A 23,755-nucleotide genomic window follows, 5' to 3' on the forward strand; every position below is an offset into this window, starting at 1 on the left:
ATTACTATATCATCAGCATATACACATACATGGATTGAATTTTTGCCCATGTAACTAGATATTTGAAGCTTTTGAACGGCTGCTTCAAGAATCAGTTTAAAAGCATTGTAGGGAGCGCGTCCCCTTCGCTGACTCCTTTACTAATGCTCAACCATGTACTGAGTTCTCCATACCCTCACATTACAGGCTTGGAGGCAGCAAGTGTTGCTTGGATAAATGAAACATACTTATATGGTGTACCAAGCAGTAGTAAATCATTTAGCACCTCTGCCCTATCAAGACTGTAAAAGGCTTTATGTATGTAGACTGAAGCAGCGAGTGAAAATTTGTACCAAGGCTGGGAATCGAACCTGGCTCTCCTGCTCACTAGGCACTATGCCACCTTCGCACATCAGTTCACACAACTGCACGGATTACGTCGGTATGCCTCCCTCCTCGATCTAAATTCTCACTACCGCCCCAGTCTACTCTAAATTCCCCTTATTCTGTCTTTCTTTCTTTCGCTTACGCCATAGTCCCGCAGCGATCGCACGGTCGGCGCGGTTACAGCAGATTTGGAAATGTTAGTTGTAGAGATGGCGGGATGCCCTTCCTACCGCCATCCCGTACCCGCCAGGATGGAATCAGTGTACCCCAACTGTCTGCGCCTAGTGTAAATCGTGAAATAGTGCGGACATGTTTCAACTGTCTGCGACGCGTGTGAGGCGGAACGTGGGGACCAGCCCGGTATTCACCTAGCGGGATGTGGAAAACCGCCTAAGAACCACATACAGGCTGGCCAGCACACCGGCCAACGTCGTTAATCCGCCGGGCGGATTCCATCCGGGGCCGGCGCGCCAACCCGAGTCCAGGAAGCAGCGCTATAGCGCTCTCGACTACCATGGCGAGTTTTTAAATTCCCCTTATATACAAACAGAATTCCCGAGGCTCTTCGTGTCCTCGGATAGCAACTCAGAACCGAATATAAATGTGGGAACCAGCCTGAAACCCAGGTGCAGGTATCTACGCAAATGAAATGACACAATTTCAGAGACTTTACTGATTTCATACGGATATGATTTACGTATACAGACTGAAGCGGCGACTGGAAATTTGTATCAAGGCCAGGAATCGAACCTGGGTCTCCTGCTTACAAGGCAGGTGCGTTATCCACTAAGCCACCTTGTCCTAGCGGTTCACACAACTGCACGGATTATCCTGCGATGCCTCCTTCCTCGATCCAATCTCTCACTGCCGCCCCAGCCTAGTTCAGCCAAGGCTCTTCATGTTCTAGAACAGCACGTCAGCACCGAACGTAGACTGGGGTGACAGTGAGAATTTGGATCAAGGAGAGAGGCGTGGCCGGGTAGTCCTTGCAGTGGTGTGAATCACTGTGGCAAGGTGGCTGAGTGGCTAACGTATCTGCCTTGTAAGCAGGAGACTTGACTTCGATTCCTGTCCTTTTTACAAATCTTCACTCCGTGCTTCAGTCTATATACATAAATCATATGGCACCAGTAATATCTCTGAAATTGTGTCATTTCATCTGTATCGAATGCTTGCTTGTAGCCAACATCAGATGGCAACTCTTTAACATAATGGTAACTCTGGAATATAATGTAGACAAATTAAGTATTCCTAAGACGGGTATCTCTATGCTTTGCTACTGAGAAAAGAAAGAAAAAGTAAGTGCTGCACATGTACATGTTACAGCAATGAATAGACCTTGCTAATAATGTAGAGGGTGGTCATAATTAAACTTGTGCTGCTTGAGATGGCTCCCTGAAAAACGAGTGACCGTAGGGCAATGAAACTCCGTAGAAACATTTGTAAGGACACGTGGAAGAGAAATAAAGAACAAAGCATTGAAAGGACATTTCCGCTTCCACAAGAGAGGGTAACATTTGCTAACTGCTTATCGCGTTTCCTTTCCAGGTTACAAACGTTGCTCGATGTGACGACAATCTGCATCCAGGCAGCCTGGAACTGCTTTAGAATTACTCTACTGCTGCCGGAAACATCACAGGTCGGATATTGGTTAACCCCCTCACTATGCTCATCTTGAACCTATAGCCGACCACTGTGGCCGAGCGTTTCTACGCGCTACAGTCTGGAACCGCGTGACCGCTACGGTCGAAGGTTCGAATCCTGCCTCGGGCATGGATGTGTATGATGTCCTTAGGTTAGTTAGGTTTAAGTAGTTCTAAGTCTAGTGTGCTGTTGATAAACCCTGTCCTTCAGGTGACCCCACAGCCAGAAGTCAGAAACGTTCAAATCTAGTGATCTTGGTGGCCACGCAGTTTGGAACGATCGGCCAGTAATTCGGTTTTTCCAAATGTGTTACGGAGCAACAGACTGACCCCACGAGCGATGGAGGTGGAGCTCCACCGTACATGATAATAGCTGAGTACAAAGTGTTGTGTCTAGACAAGACAGCCTAGACACAATGAGAGGAAGCCGAAAGGCACGCGTTACTCTCACGCAGATGGGCGTGAGGTCTGAAACAGGATACGTAATGAATGCTATAAAGAAAAGTACGTAGCTTCTGGAATACTTAACTTTAATCCATCCTTTTGGTACATCTAGAGATTGGGCGATACAAGTGAGACTCTTTAGATACATGCAAGGTTACTAATGGCGCCTTGCTAGGTCGTAGCCATTGACTTAGCTGAAGGCTATTCTAACTATCTGCTCGGCAAAGGAGCGAGGCTTCGTCAGTCTAGTCGCTAGCTACGTCGTCCGTACAACTGGGGCGAGTGCTAGTCCGTATCTCGAGACCTGCCTTGTGGTGGCGCTCGGTCTGCGATCACACAGTGGCGACACGCGGGTCCGACATGTACTAATGGACCGCGGCCGATTTAAAACTACCACCTAGCAAGTGTGGTGTCTGGCGGTGACACCACACAAAGCACATCTCTCCCCTATATCAGGGATCACCTGTTGGCGAAGCAGATCACAGTAAAGCGTGTCGTTTGCGTTGCATGTACTTGGTGTGCGAGTTCCTCCTACGTCAGCTATCACCACCGACGCCGCCGGCCGGAGTGGCCGTGCGGTTCTAGGCGCTACAGTCTGGAGCCGAGCGACCGCTACGGTCGCAGGTTCGAATCCTGCCTGTGGCATGGATGTCTGTGATGTCCTTAGGTTAGTTAGGTTTAATTAGTACTAAGTTCTAGGCGGCTGATGACCTCAGAAGTTAAGTCCCATAGTGCTCAGAGCCATTTTTTGAACCACCGACGCCGGCCGCGGTGGCCGTGCGGTTCTGGCGCTGCAGTCCGGAACCGTGGGACTGCTGCGGTCGCAGGTTCGAATCCTGCCTCGGGCATGGATGTGTGTGATGTCCTTAGGTTAGTTAGGTTTAAGTAGTTCTAAGTTCTAGGGGACTGATGACCTAAGATGTTAAGTCCCATAGTGCTCAGAGCCATTTGAACCATCTGAACCACCGACTCCTAACGGCAAGTCAGGACACTAACCGTATTAACTATGCAAATATTACAGCGCTCATCCGGAAATATCATTCCATGCCATAAATAGTTTTCCGTCTACATTGGCTCAAGTAGTGATAGTTTAATTATAACCACCCTGTATGTTGTCAACTGGAGGAAATTAAGTTCACTTATGACAAGTTACGATGATGTAAGGGACAGTCAAATGAAACGGAGACAAGAGGAAAAAAGGAAACTCTCTGTTGTCCCAAAAGTAATAGCCATAACTGTTAATATATGTATTCCACTGCCAGACAAGGCGGTCAGTGCCTTCATGGATAAATATTTCCGGTTGCCTGCATAACCATGGATTTATTCAACCGTGCACCTCTTCGTCCAAAACAAACCGAAGCCACAGATGTCTTTCTTCATGGCACCAAAAATATGGAAATCGCGTTGGAAGAGGTCGGGACTGTAATGGAGCATGTGTATGAGCAGTCCTCCCGGCTAGCAAAATGGTTCAAATGGCTCTGAGCACTATGGGACTCAACTGCTGAGGTCATTAGTCCCCTAGAACTTAGAACTACTTAAACCTAACTAACCTAAGGACAGCACACAACACCCAGCCATCACGAGGCAGAGAAAATCCCTGACCCCGCCGGGAATCGAACCCGGGAACCCGGGCGTGGGAAGCGAGAACGCTACCGCACGACCACGAGATGCGGGCCTCCCGGCTAGCCGCGCGGTCTAACGCGTTACTTCCCGAGCGGGAAGGCGTGCAGGTCCCCGGCAGGAATCTGCCCGGCGGATTCGTGCAGGCCCTTGACACGAATCCGCCCGGTGGATTCGTGTAGGTCCCAGGCACGAATCCACCCGGCGGATTCGTGCAGGTCCCCGGCACGAATCCGCCTGGCGGACTAGTGTCGAGGTCCGGTGTGCCGGCCAGCCTGTGGATGGTTTTTAAAGCGGTTTTCCATCTTCCATGACGAACGCGGGCTGGTTCCCCTTATTCCGCCTCCGTTACACTATGTCGGCGATTGCTGCGCAAACACTACAGTCTCCACGCACGTGTACACCACGAATACTCTAGCACGCAAACATTTGGGGTTACGCTCGTCTGTGGTATGAACCGTTCCCGGACGGGGGGGGGGGGGGGGGGGGGGGGTCCACCTGATGGGGTGGGTGGACTGCTGTGGCCTGTTGTGGGGCTGTAAACCACTAAGGGCTACGGCACGGCGAAGCCTCTAAGTTGTGTCTCGGTTCCCAGTTCAATATAGAATGTGTATGCGTTTCCCAGCTAGAGTTCCGCAGCGTACTCGATACAGTCTTGGCAGCGGTCGCGGAACCCAGCAGACAACGACCTTTGTCATGTTCCGTATGTCGTGCAAGATATTAAAAACAGATCCATGACTGATTTTACTTTTTCTGTTATCGCCGCTATTGTGATACGCTTGACTCTGAACGGCAGGGCCTCCACTTCTCTTATCATTCATAGTTCTTCACAGAAAGATGATCTGCCACTTCGTTGTCCGCCATTCACACTTGTTTGACCACACTGAGAGCGTATGTAGCTCTTTTGTTGCCGTGCACTCCCACCAACTTAACATGGAAGCATTGTTCATCTTCAAAGGTAAAAAATGGTTCAAATGGCTCTGAGCATTATGGGACTTAACTTCTGAGGTCATCAGTCCCCTAGAACTTAGAACTACTTAAACCTAACTAACCTAAGGACACCACACACATCCATGCCCGAGGCAGGATTCGAACTTGCCACCGTAGCGGTCGCGCGGCTCCATACTGTAGTGCCTAGAACCGCTCGGCCACCCCGGCCGGCTCTTCAAAGGCAGAGAACTAGGTTAAGCTTGATACTCTCCTACACTGCTGGCCACCGTAAATGCAACACCCTGAAGGAAGCATCCGAATCAAGTGAAATTTACACCATGGGTTTGCAGCGATGAGATATGCAACTGATTAGAATTTCAGCGCAGACGCACATCACGCGCGCCTGTGGCGCCACCTCATAGCGCCATTTAAGGCTTGGCGATTTCGACGAGTGTACATTCGGCACGTGTGTTTACCTTGTGGTTGTTTCACAAGACGATCAGTTATGCCTCGTAGACAACAGCGAACATCGTTTGATCAAGTATACGAGTTCGACAGAGGAAGGATAGTGGCTTACCGAGATTGTGGATTATCATACAGAGAAATCGCTAGTCGTGTTGGACGAAACCAAACAACTGTAATGCGGATATGTGACCGTTGGATGCAGGAGGGTACGACGGACCGACGTGGTCGATCGCATTCACCTCGGTGCACCACTGCACGTGTTGATAGGCAAATTGTGCGCATGGCAGTGACGGATCACTCAGTGACATCGCGAACCATAGCACAGCACATTGCGTCTGTAACGCATCATCCAGTGTCTGCGCGTACCATTCGACGCCGTTTACAGCAGAGTGGTCTGTCCGCAAGACGTCCATTGCTTCGCCTACCATTGACGCAGAACCACAGACGTCTTCGTCGCCAATGGTGTGATGACAGACGGATGTGGACGGCAGAATGGAATGACGTTGTCTTTACTGACGAGGCACGCTTCTGTCTGCAGCACCACGATGGCCAGATTCGAGTGTGGAGACACCGTGGAGAGAGGATGTTGGACAGCTGCATTATGCACCGCCACACTGGTCTTGCACCGGGTATTATGGTATGGGGCGGTATTGGATAATACTCTCGCACGCCTCTAGTACGCATTGCCGGTACTTTAAATAGCCGGCGCTACGTATCCGAGGTGCTGGAGCCAGTTGTCCTTCCTTACCTTCAGGGCTCGGCCACAGCCATATTTCAACAGGATAATGCGCGACTACACGTGGCACGCATTCTCCAAAGGTTCTTCGTCAATAACCAGATTGAATTGCTTCCCTGGCCGGCTCGCTCTCCGGGTCTTCCGCCGATAGAAACCATGTGGTCCATGGTTGCTCAACGAGTGACCCAGATTACATCCCCAGCTGCCACACCAGATGATCTTTGGCAACTTGTGGAAGCTGCTTGGGCTGCTGTACCCCAGGAACACATCCAACGTCTCTTTGACTCAATGGCGAGACGTGTGGCAGCGGTGATCTCCAACAATGGCGACAACTCTGGCTACTGATTCTGGCAGGAACCACATGTCACAGACGTCTGTAAACGTAATCATTTGATACTTGGTCAACATGTTATCTACAAAATAAATTTTGTTGTGCTACCTCTTGTCTTTCTTGGTGTTGCATTTACGGTGGCCAGCAGTGTATATCACTGATTAACAACTACGCAATATATCGATAAATATCATTAATTCTCAAATGTCCAATACACACCTTTTATTTGAAAGAGCAATCTATATATATATTTCCTTTTAATCGTACAGTTCGTATCAGTTATCTTCTGTGATAAATCTCAATAATCAGATTACAGTTCTTCCAAACCAAGCTCAGGCTAATCGGCACGAAGACAATCTCGGAAGCTCCCTTTCTTTTTTTTTCTAACAACCACCAGAGAGAGTACTACAAAGAATACTTATGCGCTCATGGCATAGCTATTGTATGAACTACTTTTCGCATGGATTCTGCGAGTATGAAGATAGAAAATTAGTAAACGTCATTCAAGGGTAGAATTGTATCTGAATAATTCATCGAATATAAAGAAATATTACAAATTCATTTTCCATTCTATAATATTTGCTTTGATCAATGCCAAGCCGAGATTTTTTGCAAAATCTCAATGTACGACCTTGCTAATCTTATTATAGCTGTTTTTTCCATTAATGTAGCGAGATTGTTTTAATCTTTCTTGGTTTTTTCACGGACTTTCTCTTCTTCCACCTCTTCGTCATCTACTATTTCATTGTCATTTTCATCATCAGAAATTTCTGTTTCATTGTCACTAAACTCGGCTGCATTTGAAAGGAATCTGGTGTATCCAATTATCCAGAGTCTTCATTAGGTATTAAAGAAATGGCTCTAAGCACTATGGGACTTGACATCTGAGGTCATCAGTCCCCGAGACTTAGAACTACTAAAACCTACCTAACCTAAGGACATTACACACATCCATACCAGAGGCAGGATTCGAACCTGGGACCGTAGCAGCAGCGCTGTTCCTGACTGCAGCGCCTAGACCGCTCGTCCACAGCGGCCGGCTAGGTATTAATAACTCCAGAATTTGATCATCGTTCAAACGTCGCTCGATTCTGTCCAATCTCGTACAATGAAAAACAGTTTGTAATGACGAAGAAGAAGTTCGTGGGGTGGATTTCGGCTTCAACTGGTATGTACATATGGAAATAATGGTCGCCGCTTAGCACGCGCCTGCAAAATGCAAAAGCACTGCCGGTACTAAGATTGCATGGAAGCGGAGTACCAACGTTGCAATTGGAACGGAATTGTAAACAGAAGAGTGACAGGTGGGGTAATAAATTACCCGACGAATGTTAAGGGTTAAAATTGTGTGCCTGGCCCTCGTACTATTTGTCGCGCCGCTGTTTACGGCCGCACCTGGCATGCACTACGCCCTTTGGTGCTCATTTGTTTTCGGAGTACACCGTTTTTGCGAAATTGGTGGCTTGGCTGAACACCAGAAGGTACAACTCTGGTCAGACAGAGGAAACCCGAGACATCGCACGGAAACACTTGCTGCTCCGGTGCCTTGCTCCCTGGGGAAAGGCGCACTTCGAGGGGGAGTCGCTGAAAGTTATTAGTACGGCGAGGGAGTGGTCCACTTGTAGCAATTAAGAGCTACGGCCGGGCGGCGGGGTACCGACGTTGACAGCGCAGCGGATTGCAGCGTCACAGGTTTTAATTAAGGAGTATTCGTGTCTGTAATTGAGCGGGAGGGGCGAGGGGTGCAGAGCGATGAGGGGGGGGGGGGGGAGAGGAGAGAGGGGCCCCCGTCACGAGCGGACCTCCCGCGAGGCCCGTGCCGTACTCCGCACTAGCTGCGCATGCGCGAGGTCGTCCAGCGGCACATTACAGGTTCTCTTGCGCTTCCCGCGTTGTTACAGACTGGTTATTCTTTTAACTGAAATTTTTAAGTAGACAGATCGATCGGCCAACTGAACAGACGCATAGTAATTTAAAAAATAGGAAAGTAATTGGCTAATTTATGAGCGAGATCACTGTGAAAGTTGCACGTACACCTACCGTCAAAAAAATGGCTCTGAGCACTATGGGACTTGACTTCTGAGGCCATCAGTCCCCTAGAACTTAGAACTACCTAAACCTAACTAGCCTAAGGACATCACACACATCCATGCCCGATGCAGGATTCGAACCTGCGACCGTAGCGGGCGTGGGGGGCCTAGACTGTAGCGCCTTGAACCGCTCGGCTACTCCGGCCGGCACACCTAACGTCGTTTGGCATTTAGTGTGGTGACAATATGAAGCCGATGAGCTTTACTGCTCGGAACTGTGTACTTGCCCGTGCTCCCCTCGTCTTAACCCATCTGGGAAAAGCGAAGTATTGTCTAATAATATGTTTCGCCAAAAACCTTGAGGTCAGGGGCGAAGCCCTGAATCCTCCCGCGGTCAGAAAAATGGTACCGAATCCTTCCAAGCCCAAAAGGGTCTGAGAAACGATGGGACCGAATCCTCCGTTTGAAGCAGGTAGCAGTTCTAAACGTTATGAATACTCGAATCAGGCAAAGGAAAGCGTATGAAGATACAGTAGAAGATGTAAAAATTTTTCGCGTGTATTGTATGTTTAAAAGTTTTATCTTTTATCTTATTGAGACAAAGTTCAGCCTGCACAGCGCCAGTGACTCAGTCCCGCTCAAGATCACGCGCAAAGGGTGCATAAGTGAATCAATATATTTTTTTTAAACATGAGATGGGTAGATTGTCTATAATACAACATACATTGTGTCAGTTTGGGAGGATTCGGTCCTGTTACCTGCTTACCTACCTGGTTTCGGGAGGCTGCGCTCGAGGACGGTTGTCGCTTTTGAAGAAGTGCCGCGTGTGAAGCCATGCAGCATACCACGTGAGTGTAGATGTGATACGTGACCAGTATCTTAGCACACAGGTGTCTACAGCACATAGCAGCACGTCGCGAGGTAACCGAACTTCAACGTGCCGTTTGTGTTTCGGTGTTAACAATAGCGTAGGTTGGGACGGTAGTGTCCTAATCCGGGTGCTGCCTGTCTCAAACCGATGGTCTGGGCTGAAACAGAGTCTTGTAGGGAGCCCATTACTTGAAGTCGGATGACAAGGCGGAGATATGAAGAGCTTACGATGTGCATGGAGCGCAATACGGCCCTCGATGTTGTGACACGTGGTCGACCAGAACCATGTTGTCAACAGTGGCTATCCTCACGTTCTTACACCGTCGGAGTATGCAGCCGCGTCGGCCGGAGTGGCCGAGCGGTTCTAGGCGCTACAGTCTGGAACCGCGCGACCGCTACGGTCGCAGGTTCGAATCCTGCCTCGGGCATTGATGTGTGTGGTGTCCTTAGGCTAGTTAGGTTTAAGTAGTTCTAAGTTCTAGGGGACTGATGACCTCAGATGGTAAGTCCCATAGTGCTCAGAGCCATTTGAACCATTTATGCAGCCCCTGTGTAGGCTACCAGGCCTGATAACAGCACCAAACACGAACAACACTAATGCTCGCCGTTCTATTTGTCATAGATAATTGCAACTCTAATGGCGCATACACGTGCCGATTGCGCGTAAGCGTACGAAGTTATATTGACATTCCACCATGTCCTCTGGGTGCTTCTTTTGTCAGACAGTGTGTGTAGAGGTAGATGTAGACAGGATACAACGTGTTTTTAATTAACCACACGTCAGTAATACCCGCCGAGCAGGTCAGTAGTGCGTACAAGAAGCAATAGTAAAATTCTTGGAAAATGTGTCTGTTACGACGCGTGAAGAAATGTGGTCTCAACTTGACGGCGCGCCAGCGCGTTCTACACTACCCACACGGGACCAACTGATGCAGCATTCCGGGAAAGGCGGAGAGGTCGAAATGAGTTGCAAGCTTGGCGGTCAAGCTCCTCTAAGTTAACTCCGAACGACTTTCTTGTCGGGCTACATGAGGCGATTTGCGTCGACAGGCCTGAATACGCAGAGTAGCCTCTGCTAGCACAGGTCGTGGGCGTTGTATGAACGATTTTGCGTTCTCCAGAAATTATTGACTGAATTATCAGGTCTCCATTTTTGCAACTAATGCTTTCTTTAATTGTTATTTATAATAGCTGCAGGGAAGGAGACTAATACAAGCAAAAATTGTAGTCGGATGAAAAACACATGAATTCATGACACGATGTTGGTGATGTGGGTTACTTATATACTGGTAGTACTGGGAGAGAGGGTTGGGTAAAGTTGTAGGAAGGAAGAAAGGAAGGAAATTTGCGTTTAACGTCCCGTCGACATCGAGGTCACTGGAGACGGTGTACAGGCTCTGATGGGGTCAAGGATGAGGAAGGAAATTGTCTGTGCCCTGTCAAAGGAATAATCCTGGCATTTTCAAGGAGCGGTTTAGGGAAATCACGGAAAACTTAAATCTGGATGGCTGGTCGCGGGTTTGAACCGTCGTCCTTCCGAATGTGTCGAGTTAAGGTTTTAGGTTACAGTAGGATGTTATACGAAAGATTTTGTATGTATATATGAAACAGAAGTAATCGATGTGATGCAGGTGTTGGGAGATTTGCAGGATTGTAGTCAGATAGGTGAAGCCTTAATTTGGTTTGTAAGAGTTGCGTAGGTTATAACTGATAAGGATTGCAAATTTCGGGAATAATTTCATTTCTGGGAAGGATTGGAGATTAAGATCCCCAACGAAAGGACATGAAGTGCATGGAGATGGAGGGAAGATTGGGTAGATCGCAGAGGCGCGGTAACAGCCCAAAGCTTCAGAGCATGACATGTAGAGTAAGGTATGAGGGCTCGAGTTTACCAGAAATGCGGGGCTGGCGGTGTTGTTCCAGCTGTTTGAGAAGCTGTAGGAACTCTACAGTAGAACTTTTCCGGATGTGTTTCACCCCGTCGTCACAATGTTTTATAGGCCTTCGCTATAAGCGGCCTTCATCAGGGTATTGGATTTATTGGGCGTATGAGAGATCTAGGAACTCCATGAGTTGGCACAGGATAAGGGTGGGAGGAGAGGTTTGATATGGAAAACATGACAGAGCGCATGTCATTCTAGAATATGGAAAGAGCGCTAAAACTTGGGATAATGTGCACTTCTGTTTGTGAAAATTGCAGCACCCAGTAGGAATGGTCGGATTCATCCCCAAATCAGGGGATATGTGGAACACTGTAACCATAAGAAATGATTAAAACTGAAGAGGGATGTCGTGCACGTAGGCAGAACTGCGCCCTCTTTCGTGTGACCGGACAGGTCATTGTTAACGCTACGCTCAATCGAGGTAGTACCGTCAAACGATGTGGAAACGAGCAAGTGAGTACCAGTATGCCTCTTCGACGTCAAGGGACGCAATATCGGTACGTGAGTGAATTCGAATGCAGCGGTATGACTGGCCTCCAGGAAACAGGTTTGTGGAACCGTGACATTGGTGCTCGTTCAGTATCCAATGTTACGACAGAGATGCGTGCGTGGAACCAGTGGATAGAAGAGGGTCGTACATAGCGAAGAGTGCGTACCAGACCACAAAATGTGATCACAGTGCAGGATGAATACCATCTCATCCGTATGGTTATGCCGGCCGGAGTGGCCGAGCGGTTCTAGGCGCTACAGTCTGGAACCGCGCGACCGCTACTGTCGCAGGTTCGAATCCTGCCTCGGGCATCCATGTGTGTGATGTCCTTAGGTTAGTTAGGTTTAAGTAGTTCTACGTTCTAGGGGACTGATGACCTCAGAAGTTTAGTCCCATAGTGCTCAGAGCCATTTGAACCGTATGGCTATACAGACGAAGCAGCTTCGTCCAATGAGTTGAGTAGATTTTGATAGACTGCAACGGATGTGGACATGTCTGCGTCGACAGTTCGACGCCGTCTGCTGAGGGCTGGAGTGGGTTGGTGATACGTATCCCACTGCGTTTGCTTCCAGTGGCCAGAAACCACCAACGCAGACTGCAACGGGCACGTGAATGTCACCGCTGACGTCCTGGGTGGCTAAATGACTAAGGGGCTTTCGGACGAGTACCGCTTCAACTTGTCCTACAGCGACACCCGCGTGTATATCAGATGCTACTGTGGTGAAAGCAATGAGGCAAACGGCAGTGCTGAGCAACATAGCGGACAATAAGTCAAATGTAATGGACTGGCGCGCCATTGGCTATGATATGCGATCTCGTCTGCTACATATTTAGGACCACCTGGACAGCAACCGCTACATCAAGGAGGTTTTAAAGCCTGATGCATTGCCCCTATCGCAGGCAGCCGCCATGCTATTTTTCAGAAGGGGAATGCCCGCCCACATACGCCGAGGAAAATGCTAGCCTTAATTGGTGAACAACGGGTCCCACTGCTGACCTGGAGTACTCGTTGGCTGACATGTCATCCACCAAACATACCTTGGGTATGGTCGGTCGACAGCTTGTTCGTTTTGGTCTTCCTGCAACTGCTGTCGATGCTCCGTGGATGTGCACACAAACCGCGTGGTGTAGTGTTCCACAGCAGTATACCCCTGCCTTCCATGCCACGACGACTAGAAAATCTGATTGCAAAAGTTGGCGGATTCACACTGTACTGAATTCTCCGGCTCAGAGTACATGTACTGCTCTGTAATTCTTATCATATATGTATCTCCGTATCCCTAATCTGTGGAAAAGTTTTCTTTGTAGTCGCAAGTCACCATTTTGCTGTTACAATTTTCACAAACAGCAGTGTAGTATTCGTACAGTATGTTTAGAATAAGCGTCCTTCAGTCGATAGTACTGGTCAAAGCCAGAAGAAATATTCCTGTAATTACATGTACGGAAACGAATACTTTTTGAGGTAAGGATTCATTTTACTCATGACGAATAAGGTGTAGGATGCGGTCTTGCAGGCCGTCATAATAGTTGGCACAGTAAATAGGGACAATAGGCACCTGTGGGCAGATGAAAATTCTCGAGCAGTCATGAAGGTGAGGGATCAGATCGCTTCAGTTCCAGTTCATGGATAAGAAATGTCGGTGACAGACTTATAGTGGCATACAGTGTGCCAAACAGATTAACAGTTGCTGTGTATTACCATCGATCTCAGCACTGAATTACCAGCGCTGTGGAGAGCGTTACCCTTGCAGAAACACAATTGCACGACTGGCAATACCCCATTTTCTACGAATCCTTTGACAAGAAAACCCCACCGCAACATTTCATGGGCGACGAATTAATCGAGGAGAAACCCGTGGCGTGCCTCCTTGTTTACCAGGCCTCGCCACGGGAACATTTAAAGGCACTCGTATATGCCCAACCGACCGACAATGTGCTAATGTTACATGAGCATATGACCAAGGCATGCGGCACAATCCGAATGGAGCCAAGTGTATACGAAAGAGTGCGAGATTCACTGCGAAGAAGAGTTGAAGGATGTGTCAGGATGCGCCTATAGTGCCTGTAATGTCTACTTCTACATAACAGACTGATTAAAATGGGACAGCTACTAGGTTTCGAACCGACAACCTCAGAGCTCAGCGCCACCGCGCAGACGTACATTAGGACCTCAGCTACGGAGCCACGTGTCTACTCAGAAAGTTACTGTACAGTGCATGGTGGAAGTTAAATAGTACTTATATTGACGATTTTCCCTCTTATTCCACTCGTGCATTGTGGCACAGCGAAGAGCCAAAGCATTATGACCGAATGCTAACGTGCTGGTCCACTTTTGGAACGCAATAGAGCATCGATTCTTCATGGCATGGGTTCAGTAAGTCCTTGGTAGGGTTTCGCTGGTACGGAGCATCAGATATCTACGCACACGTCACACAATTCCCCTGAATTATGGGAGGGTGATATTTCTGACGGGGGGGGTGGGGTGGGGGGGGGGGAAGGGAGTTGGTGACTGACAGCGTCCCAGATGTGTTACATGGGCTTCACGATATGTGAATTTAGTGATCAAGACATCAGCGTCAGTTTACTCTCATGATGCCTTCGATTACTATCACAGGACCCGTGGAAGTACAGAGGAACGTCCCCCGTAGCATAATACTGTCGCCCACTGGTCTACATCCATGTCAGCGTCCGTTCGCTAGATGATGGCGCATATGAACTCGACCGTCGACCTGGTATAAAAAGATACATTATTCATCCCGCCAGGCGATACGTTAACATTGATCCACGGTTCAGATTCTATGATCCCCCGTCCGCTGCAATCGTAAATGACGATGTCGTTGGGTCAACATGGGAAAACGTAGAGATCATCCGATACAGAGCCCCATGTCCAACAAGCTGCACATAATGGTGTGTTCTAAAACACTTGTGTCTCCCCCAGCGCTTACTCTGTCGTCAGATCTGCCCCAGTTTGCCGCCTATCCTACTTCACAGAGGGGGCAAGCCTCCGACCTTCACGTCTATGTTGAGGCATAGACCTTCAACACCTTGCCGTCTACTTGTGGTTTCACCGTACTTCAACCAGTTTCCACATATGCTCACGATAGCAGCAAGAGAAGGAACACCAGTTTCGCCCTCTCCGAGATGTTGCTGGGCCCCGGACCATAACAAATTACCCGTAGTCAATGCTGTTTATGTCAGTGGATTTCTGTTTTTTTCGTCCGGTATTGTCACTAGAATGATTCCCTATTCCTTACACTGTTTCTTTACCGCATCAGGGTCACTGAATCTCGCTGTGGGCAGTGGTCAAAAGTATGTGCCTGTATGCACCCAAAACTCTCTTGCCTAACTGTCACGAACCCAACGCCTAATACGCAGTAGGGCAACAGAACTCCCGCATTATTTTCTTCGAGTATCAGTTTATATTTACCCAACACAACAACGTCGTCTTTCTTGCAAATATTCCCATATAATTTCCCAGTACAGTCCTAGCAGCGTGCCGCTAAATTCACTACATTCACATTCTCATTCCTTCTTGATAAGGATCCAAATACTAGAGCAATATTGTAGAATTTGTCGCACCGACGTCTTCTATGTGATTTCTTTTACAGAAGCATTGCGCTTCCCGAGAAACCTTCCAAGAGATCTAGCTCTACCAGAAAATTAGCTACAAGCTGTAGCGAAAGATAGATAGTATACAAAATATGCAACAAACGAGAGGAACAATAAAAATGTGTTAAAATGCGTTAAAATATAGGACGAATCAATGGTACAATTCGCTGATGACATACCTACTTTGTTAAGGTGATGAACTGCGCTAACTATTGAACTGAATAAGCATTCTGATGAGTACAGAATGTTGTCAGAGTGAATTAATCATGGGAATCTAAAAGTACAGAGGTGTAGCACAAATGACAGTAATCATAAACTTAACTTCAGAGTTACGGACCACGAAGTAGACAAAGTCAAAATAACTTGCAACCTTGAAAGCAAGATAATGCCTAAATTTGAAGAATAAATTCCAGGGAAAGTGTTTGGAGAGCAGAATTATATGGAAGTGAATCGTGGACTGTAGGAAAACTTGAAAAAAAGGAAGATTGAAAACGCCAGAGCTGTGCTACAAAAGGTTTCTGTGAATTAAATGGACCATATTTTCTCATCCTGTTCTTTCATCTCGTCGCTGTTATCTACATAGTATTCCCGTCATAGACTACGCGGACAACCTCACGTTCGCGTAGTCTATGACGAGAATACTATGTGGACAACAGCGACGAGATGAAAGGACAGCATGAGAAAATATGGTAGGACACCAGGGAATAACTTCCGTGGTACTAGAGTTAACCGTATAGGATAAGAAGTATACGCGAAGACAGAGTCTGGAATACATCAACAAACACGAGGGGTGTTCAATAAGTAATGCAACACTTTTATTATCTCGGACAATTCCGGTTGAAAAAGTGAGCACTGGCCCACGAAAGGCAAAGGTCCCGAGTTCGAGTCTCTGTTCGGAACACAGTTTTAATCTGCCAGGAAGTTTCATATCAGCGTACACTCCGCTACAGAGTGAAAATCTCATCTTGGAAGTGAGGAATTGGATGTGGAACATTGTGGAATTTTCCCGCTTCGGTCTCTATAGTTTCATGAATGTCCGATAGGTGCCGGCACTATACGTAACCTTCAAAATGGCTTCTGTAATGGAGGTGTGTTCCAAGCAGAGAGCTGTTTCTTTTGGAGGAAAACCAGAGTGTCACAGGTACTCTTAGGCTCTGGTAGAATGTACACGTAGACCTGGCACTCAACAAAAGCACGGTGAGTCGTTGGGCGAGGGGCCTCTCATCATGGGAACAAGGTCGTGCAAACCTGTCCGACCTCCCGCGTGCCTGCCGGCACTGTTGGAACGTGCGGAGACTCTCATTCTAAATGACGGAGGCGTCACTAGCAAGCATCTTCTTGCACAACTGAGTGTCTCTGTTGTTAGTGCTGACACATTCGGCCACCAGTTGGGGTACTCATAGGTGTGTGCCTGCTGGGTTCCTAGCCGCCTAACAACAGCCCATAAGAAACAATGAATTGCTTCCGCGTTGCGAGGCTGATCGTGACAATTTTTTGTCGAACATCGTCACAGGCGATGAATCATGGGCTCATCATTTCGAACCCGAAACAAAACGGCAATCCGTGGAATGGCGCCACACCACCTCTCCTCTGAAGCAAAAGTTCAAAACCGCACCCTCAACCGGTAAAGTCATGGCGACTGTCTTTTGGGATTCTGAAGGGCAACTCTGAATTTTGCTGTGCTAGCCTCATGAAAATGAAGAAACGACTTCAGCGCGTTGTCCCCACAAAAATGAAAACATACGTTTCCTACTTCATGACAATGCAAGGCCTCAGAAACACTGCGCAACCTAGGGGAGCTCACAAAATGTCACTGGACTGTTCTTCCTCATCCACCCTTCAGCCTGGATCTCGCATCTTCCGACTTCGATCTGTTTGGCCCAATGAACGATGCACTCTGCGGGAAGCAGTACGTGGGTGACAGGGAGGGCATTGTTTCCTGAAGCACCAAGAAGTTGGCTCCCATGTCGACCAGTAGAGTGTCACCATGCGGACGTACAGGCTCACCAAATAGGGTGGCGAAAAGCCGTCACACCGCCACGTTGAATGGAGATAATACTGCAAAACAGGGTTTTGTAACAAAAGAGTGGGGAAAAATATGGTGTGCTGGAGTCCTAAATAAAATCAACCGGCTTTCAGAAAAAAATATGTTGGATTAATTTTTGAACATCCCTCGCCGTTGAGGATGTTGGGAATTAAGGGCATTCTGAGACGATGAGGTTCACAATGGGAAGGTCCTCTCCCCCGCCCCTTCGCAGTGAATAAAAAGGTGTGAAACGGAATATATCTCCACACGACTGGAAGACTGATGCCACCGCTGTACCCCCTTCCCTCCTTCCCACCCCTATTCCCCCCACCCCCCACCCCCCTACCGAGCGAGGTGGCGCAGTGGTTAGACACTGGACTCGCATTCGGGAGGACGACGGTTCAATCCTGCGTCCGGCCATCCTGATTTCGGTTTTCCGTGATTTCCCTAAATCACTCCAAGCAAATGCTGGGATGATTCCTCTGAAAGGGCACGGCCGACTTCCTTCCCCATCCTTCCCTAATCCGATGAGACCGATGACCACGCTGTCTGGTCTCCTTCCCCAAAACAACCAACCAACCAACAAACCCCACCCCCCTCGTCCGCCGTGAAGAGAAAGGTACGAAACGAAATACCTGCCATTTAAAAGTACACACAAAGCACCAACAACCTTTTGTTTCGACCTCACCCATTTATTGCACTAAGTATCAAAATGGGAGTGATCGACCGTGACACCGGCTAGTCATCTTGCGGACAACAATTAAATCGAAATGCGATTGCTGAATGCCGGAGTGTCAGAGGGGCAGGGCAGCTGTACGTATACAGTATACACGGCGCTTGATGGGCGCTGGCTCGCTATCTGCCATCTGCGAATCATAAAGAGGCGACAGGCTGCGCTAAATACCGCCTCGAGGCCCGGACGAGGCGCGCCTATCTGGACGTCTTAACTCGCCATCCCGCTGCACCGGAGAAAGGCTCGCCGGAGTAAAAAACGAACCACTCAAGGGGCAACCGAGAGGGAGAAAAAAAATACGAAAGTGAAACATAATATGTTGTCTCAGCTTCTCATGATTTGTTGGTAGTATAGATCAATATCAGTCTTAATTGATACCATAAAGATGTTAATATTCGTCCGTGACTTGTTTCCAAACTGGTTTCCGAAGGGGCCCCGTTGTTCCCGGTGTGAGGTGGGGGGCGCAGCTGGGCGGGTAATGCAGCGCTCCGGGCGGCCGCAGACGGAACCAATTCCCACCGTGCGCGCCGCTCCGGCGTGAATAGCTCGAGCTGTTCCCACAGGCAGAACAGAACCACCTGTTCCGCCGCGATAGCACTCTGCCTGCGCCGAAAGCGGAACTCAACACAGTCGTAAATATCCTGCACAACCTGGCGGTCACTTACAATGCCTGTCATTAATATTCGCTCAAACACTGTTCTCAATAATTTTTGATGCCAATTGAATGATTCCCAATCAAACGCTAAGGTTTGGTATACAGACAGCTGTTAAAAACGAAGCGTATTTGAAGCGCTGTAAAATATTAATACACAAATATTTGAAAATAACTAATTTGGAAGGGCTGCAAAAGGACGAATCGAGAACGAGTTTTCGCTATTCAGCGGAGTGGGCGCTGAGTTGTACTTCATGGCAGACAAGCTGTGTCCCGACCTGGGGCTCGAGCCTAGATTTTTATCTTCTGAAGTCATGTGCTCTACCTATTTTCGAGCATCTCAGAAGATCTCCAGCAGGCATTCCGGAATTAGCTACTCCTGGAAGAAAGGTTCCGCAGACCATGCAAGAGAACATCTGATAAACATATATTAGTACAGTGTCTGTATTTATCAGTGTCTGTGAAGTTCGAAGCAATGTTCCTGCAGATATATATATATATATATATATATATATATATATATATATATATATATATATATGTGTGTGTGTGTGTGTGTGTGTGTCCGAAGGAACAGACGCAGCTGACGATTTATAGCTGCATTAAATCACGAAATGTTTTCGCAAATTGCGAATACGGTACCACCACAGGTATAAAACTTAATGAAAAAAATGAAAATTTGTACTGGACCGAGACTGATTTCCACAGTGCTCGCATAACTATGTGATTCCCGCACACACATGTCCGAAGGAACATTGCGTAGAACTTTATAGACTGCCAAATACAGGCACTGAAATTTATTTCATACCAAAACCAAGGCCATCTGAGGAGAAAACATAAATAAGGATCTCTCTGTACAGGGATCACATAATTGTGCGAGCACTACGGGCTGCAGACACTGGGACAAATGAAAGTTTGGGTCTGTCCATGAAGTGCGCGAGGATAGCCGTACGAGCTGGGTAGCGCAGTGGACACGCATTCGGGAGGACGATGGTTCAAACCCGCGTCCGGCCGTCTTGATTTATGTTTTCCATGATTTCCAAAATCGCTTAATGCAAATGTAGGGATGGTTTCTTCAAAAGGGCATGACCACTTCCCTTCTCCATCCTTCCGTAATCCGAGCTTGTGCTCTGTCTCTAATGACCTCGTTGTTGGAGGGACGTTAAACACTAATCTCCATCTCCTCCTCGGACAGCTGAAGCGGTTAAGGCGACCGCTCGAGTAAAGAAGGAAATTCGAGTTCGAGTCCCGGGACTGCACAAATTTTCGGTTGTTTCCTGTAAAGTTTATAACTGCAGGTAGAATATTCGTGATTTGCGAATACATTTCAGTAGGATCTTAGAAATTTTGAGGGCAGGAGAAGAGGAACTTGTGGAACAGAATTCTGACAGCGGGTGATAAATCGTATTTGTATGGGTCAATCAGTAGAGCACTTGCCCGCGAAAGGGAAAGATTCGAGCTTCAGAACCCGCTCCAGCACAAGATTTTAATCTGGCAGCAAGTTTCAAATCAGCACACATTCCACTGCAGACTGAAATTTCATTCTGGAAAGAATATTCTAGGTTGTGGCTAGGCCATTCCTCCACAATATCCCTTTTCCAGTGGCGTTATCCTGAAAGATAGGCAGAAGAAATTCTAAGAAGTTCGAAAGGTAGGAGAAAAGGTACTGACGCTACTGAATCTGTCAGGGCCGGTCGTTAAATCCCGCTTGGTTGGCGCTATCGCTAGAGCTCCTGCTCGCGAAAGGCAGGGCTAAAAGAATCGAGTGTGGCACGCAGTTTTGACTTGCTAGGAAGCTTCAAAGTATGAATCATTAATATTCGGTCACGTAAGGTCATAATTTATGTTATCTTGTATAAAAGCGCTCGTTGTGTGGTATGATACAGCCTGTTTCTTCCTGTCCGCCTCCTTGTGAGTGTTTCGACCTGCCATATAGTATAAATGGCCCCAAAGATACGCAAAGGAATTAACATGTAATTCCAACAGTGACATCTTTTCATCTTTTACCTTGCAAAGGATCAAAATCGTAGAGATATTCCTAAATATCCCCTAACGTACGGCTGAAGGAATAATAAGGCGATTTGAGGAGGAGGAACGCACAGAATCTCTCAAAAAAGAAGCTTAAGCGTAGTCCTCAATTAAGTACATCTACAATTGTAGTCTATCTATTGCAAGGATGCGGCGAGCAAATAAGTGAATCTATTGTCCGAAGGGTTATCGGTGATTAACGTACAACGGAAGAATAGTTTGGAAACGACACGTCAACAGTGTGTACCAAGGCAAAAGGCTCCAGTTCACATGGGACCGCTTCTTTTTTTTTTTCTCTCCTTTATTGAGTTTCGATTCCCCCCGAAGGGGGCGGGCAGGCAAGTACGCCGCTCTTCAGCCTACAGACTTTGTTTTAAAAAGATGAAGATAATAAATAAAAAAAATAGGCGATAAAATCGGAGACTTAAATAGTAACATGGCGGAAAATCGTGAAACTTAAAACATAGAACAGAGGGTTGATGATGCTAATAAAATACATATGAAGCAGACAGGTAAAATAATAGACAGACAATTAAAAAACACGGCGACAGTCTGGTTTCTCTGTTCGCAAGAGATATAAAATTAACACCCAGCGACAGCATGATTTCTGTTCGCAACACTTTGGAAAGGCGAACGACACTGAACATTCACTTGAACACTGCACTAAAAAGTTGGCACAACTATGACATACCACAGCCGAGGGCAGATGGGGGGAATCTGGACAGATGATGGGAAAGAAAAGTTGGGGGGGGAGGGGGATGGGACCACTTTAACAAAGAGTCTAAGTGGTGGAAGGATAATATACTTGCAGATGAGAGCAAATTCAGCGTCTTTTCATAAAAAAAAGACAGGGCTATATTTTCTCATCTTGTGTGGGAGACACTACTTTCATTGACACCACGTTAAACAATAGCAGACGCCTCAACATCCTGACGAAAAAGAGAGCGAGGAAGTTGAGCATTATATCTATATTCAATTTTTTCCAAGCACACGTGTGTGCGAGCGCCATCAGAGGTCGCTGGCCACACGGACCTGCTCGCTTCCGTCGGGTCACGTGGTTGCAGGTAGATGAGGCTCAGAGCTGTGCCAGGCCAGTTCATTTCTTAGAGTCCTCTGGGCCACGCGCTGACCGCAGTAGTGGATCTGTCAATCAGAGCAGGTAGTTGTCAGAATCTCCAACGCCGTGCTACCGGCAGTTGCCGCTACAAAGTAGAGCTGCCAGTGGCTACCTCAAGAAGTGGTCCCTACACTGGAGACTGTAGCGGACTTTGGTATTGGCTGTTGCCCTTACTCTGTGTTGTAACACTTAAATCGGTATTGGCTGTTGCCCTTCCTCTGTGTTGTAACGTTTCAACTCCAAGTGATCACAGACTTAACCACTCCGTCTTCAGGCTGCAAGTGGCCCATCGGGACCATCTGACCGCCGTATCATCCTCAGTTGAGGATGCGGATAGGAGGGGCGTGTGGTCAGCACACCTCTCTCCCGGTCGTTATGATGGTTTTCTTTGACCGGAGCCGCTACTATTCGGTCGAGTAGCTCCTAAATTGGCATCACGAGGCTGAGTGCACCCCGAAAAATAGCAACAGTGCATGGCGGCTGGATGGTCACCCATCCAAGTGCCGACCACGCCCGACAGCGCTTAACTTCGGTGATCTCACGGGAACCAGTGTATCCACTGCGTCAAGGCCATTGCCTGTAATCGCAGACTTAAATACTGACATTTTTTTGGTCCGTCTGCCCAATTACAGACTTGTGTCGTTCAAGTAATAATGAAAACTTTCACATGAATGATTTTATTAAACCTCATTCCAAGAAGAAGCTTTTTGTTCATGTGTTCTTTAATGAACTTGCTTGGCATTATTTACCCAGGATGTGTTCTCGTTTCACCTCCATTGGTGTGGGGCATACCAATGATCTAGGAGGTGTTTGGTTGTGATTGCAGTTTTTCACGTGTTTGTGATGTGCACCTGCTAGACCATGTTTCATTTTTATGGCTTCTACGCCAGGGGTGTGATGATATTCTCTTTTCATTCCAGCGTGACTAACCCAACAGACGTTACTGCCCAGGTACTACTGCTCCTCCAAAACATGCAGTAGGCCGTGTAAGTGATGGTGGAAAAGATGGCTGCCATTAGCACGACACCTCCTGAACTCTCCAACGACCTGTCAGACATCGATTGCTTGGTGATAGAATTCCATATGGCACCTCTACTGTTTGACAGATGTGAAAATTACCGAACTATCAGCTTAATAAGTCACAGCTGCAAAATAGTAACGCGAATTCTTTACAGACAAATGGAAAAACTGGTAGAAGCCGACCTCGGGGAAGATCAGTTTGGATTCCGTAGAAATGTTGGGACACGTGAGGCAATACTGACCTTACGACTTATCTTAGAAGAAAGATTAAGGAAAGGCAAACCTACGTTTCTAGCATTTTTAGACTTAGAGAAAGCTTTTGACAATGTTGACTGGAATACTCTCTTTCAAATTCTGAAGGTGGCAGGGGTAAAATACAGGAAGCGAAAGGCTATTTACAATTTGTACAGAAACCAGATGCCAATTATAAGAGTTGAGGGACATGAAAGGGAAGCAGTGGTTGGGAAGGGAGTGAGACAGGGTTGTAGCCTCTCCCCGATGTTATTCAATCTGTATATTGAGCAAGCAGTAAAGGAAACAAAAGAAAAGTTCGGAGTAGGTATTAAAATCCATGGAGAAGAAATAAAAACTTTGAGGTTCGCCGATAACATTGTAATTCTGTCAGAGACAGTAAAGGACTTCGAAGAGCAGTGTCTTGAAAGGGGGGTATAAGATGAACACCAACAAAAGCAAAACGAGGAT

General features: G+C 47.4%; 1 protein-coding gene and 1 non-coding gene across 2 annotated transcripts in view; one reads left to right on the forward strand and one right to left on the reverse strand.

The window, feature by feature from the left end:
• LOC126456987 (protein Wnt-6-like) overlaps window positions 1-23,755 on the forward strand; it is a 622,242-nt gene that overhangs the window by 295,328 nt on the left and 303,159 nt on the right. The window lies entirely within an intron of this gene.
• Trnat-ugu (transfer RNA threonine (anticodon UGU)) lies at window positions 1,094-1,167 on the reverse strand. The gene has a single exon. It is a non-coding gene; the product is annotated as a tRNA-Thr (tRNA).

The sequence above is a fragment of the Schistocerca serialis genome, chromosome 2, assembly GCF_023864345.2.
Source record: "Schistocerca serialis cubense isolate TAMUIC-IGC-003099 chromosome 2, iqSchSeri2.2, whole genome shotgun sequence".
In the NCBI taxonomy this organism is placed as follows: domain Eukaryota; kingdom Metazoa; phylum Arthropoda; class Insecta; order Orthoptera; family Acrididae; genus Schistocerca; species Schistocerca serialis.